Consider the following 2,500-nt stretch of genomic DNA (forward strand, 5'->3'; position numbering starts at 1 on the left):
AGATCGAGAGGCCGTACCTTCTGCCCGGAGAACGTCCCCTTCGGTCTCCTGGCCCGGTTTACTGCGGCCTTGCCGGTGGGTGCGCCCGGCTTGGCTCGCTTTGACTTTTTGGTGACGGTTTGCCAACCGTCACCAGTAGGGTCCTCGACACGCTCGGGTGCCGACTGCACCTTCACGAGTGACGTGTCTCCGACTCGTTCGATTACTTCCACGTTACCGGTGTCCGGCGTACCTTCTACCGTGGGCTCGGTTTTCACCGAGACCGCTCGCGTGGGAGTCACACATCTTTGCAAGATCACACGAGGATTGGCGATATTAATCACCTTCCCGGATCTTGTCTTTCTCACAGACGCGGGGGGACTGACAGCTGCATTTGCAGTTCCCGCGTCTGCGGCGACGGCTTCACTCCGAGTAGGAGCTGGACCCGTCGTCTTTGGACGCTTAGTTTTTTGTTCATTAATTTTATTAAGACCCATAATGTGTCTTGGTCTTTCATCCAGTGCGCTCCCCGGCCACCACCGACCCACACAATTTGGAACCCGCCAAAGGCTGAGTTAGGGCTACGCACCGAATATAGTCTGCTGGCTGGGTCGGTTTCCTTACCCAGCCCGCGTCCTCGCCCAGCAGAACCCACTTGCCCGAAGCGTGTGGTCGTTCCAAGCCGATTGACTGGACCAGGGCTGCTTTTCTCGTCCAGCCGCCCATCTAGCCGAAGCAGAGGCCAAAGGTACGTGTTGGGGACGTCTCACCCGCAGGAGAGGGCCCCCTCAGATCCCAGGATCCTCTTTTCCGACGACAAGGGTCGCCACGCACGGCAAACACGTGGGAGACAGCAGTCGGAGAGGCTGCCTCTTCCTCTCCACCACACTTCGTTCAGTTCGCTGCGTATTTAAGAACACGAGCTATCCAGCGGTACCTTTTTCGTGGAGGCTCAAGTGTGGCTAGGGCACGTTTGCCCCTTGCGGCCTGGGTTGCCCAGGGGATTGATTGCATCCCATGTATTCCTGAGCCCAGCGGAGTGTTGTCTAGTGGCGTGTTCCGCCCACGAAAAACGGTCTGAAAAACCGTTTAACGTAAACTGGGGAACTGATGCCACGAGTGACAACAGTTCCCCAGTCGGAAGTCATACAGCACATACAGTGCTGTACAAAGAACACGCCACAGCCCGTATGCTAAATCAGGGCCTCGCCATTATGCGAAGTACTACATGTACGACGCACTGACGGTCTCTAATGCCTTCATCGCCGATACACCCATCGACTCGGCCGATCAACCCTCCTACGCGAGGGCTAGTTCGGGGGTTATCTCCCGCCCTGGGTGGCCACAGACCGCCACCGCCAGTAGATAGGGACAGATGGGAATCTCGTTAATCCATTCATGCGCGTCACTAATTAGATGACGAGGCATTTGGCTACCTTAAGAGAGTCATAGTTACTCCCGCCGTTTACCCGCGCTTTTTTGAATTTCTTCACGTTGACATTCAGAGCACTGGGCAGAAATCACATTGCGTCAACACCCGTGGGGGCCATCGCAATGCTTTGTTTTAATTAGACAGTCGGATTCCCCTAGTCCGTGCCAGTTCTGAGCTGAGCGTTGAATGGCGGCCGAAGAGGACGACCGCACCGATGGGAAACGCCACGGAAGCCTCGCAGCAAGGAAGATCCGCGGGAGGCCAAGGCACGGGACCGAGCTCGGATCCCAGCCACGAGAGCCGTTCACCTCGCCCAGGCCCGGCACGTCAGCCAGACCCGCTTCCCGACCAAGCCCGACACGCCCCGCTCCTCAGAGCCAATCCTTATCCCGAAGTTACGGATCCAATTTGCCGACTTCCCTTACCTACATTAATCTATCGACTAGAGGCTCTTTACCTTGGAGACCTGCTGCGGATATGGGTACGAACCGGCGCGACACCTCCACGTGGCCCTCTCCTGGATTTTCAAGGTCCGAGGGGATGATCCGGACACCGCCGCAACTGCGGTGCTCTTCGCGTTCCAAACCCTATCTCCCTGCTAGAGGTTTCCAGGGAACTCGAACGCTTATACAGAAAAGAAAACTCTCCCCGGATCTCCCGACGGCGTCTCCAGGTCATTTTGGGTTACCCCGACGAACACTCTTACGAGGGCCCGAATGGTATGCGGTTCCGCTGCCGGGTTCCGGAATAGAAACCGGATTCCCTTTCGCCCAATGGGTGTTTTTTGTGCATGTATATAATAACAAAATATGCTGCGATTTATATAATAATAAAAAAAATAATAAAATAGCTGCGTTTTTTTTACAAGTGTTTAACGTCTTAGGACACCTCATCTACATAGGATTTCTCTTAGGGCTTAGGATCGACTGACTCGTGTGCAACGGCTGTTCACACGAAACCCTTCTCCACGTCAGTCCTCCAGGGCCTCGCTGGAGTATTTGCTACTACCACCAAGATCTGCGCCGACGGCGGCTCCAGGCAGGCTCACGCCCAGACCCTTCTGCGCACACCGTCGCGACCCTCCTACTC

General features: G+C 55.8%; 1 pseudogene; it reads right to left on the reverse strand.

Moving 5' to 3' along the window:
• The window catches only part of LOC143263612 (large subunit ribosomal RNA), a 7,627-nt pseudogene that overhangs the window by 3,323 nt on the left and 1,804 nt on the right, over positions 1 to 2,500 (reverse strand).

Source organism: Megalopta genalis, unplaced genomic scaffold (genome assembly GCF_051020955.1).
Source record: "Megalopta genalis isolate 19385.01 unplaced genomic scaffold, iyMegGena1_principal scaffold0858, whole genome shotgun sequence".
NCBI lineage: Eukaryota > Metazoa > Arthropoda > Insecta > Hymenoptera > Halictidae > Megalopta > Megalopta genalis.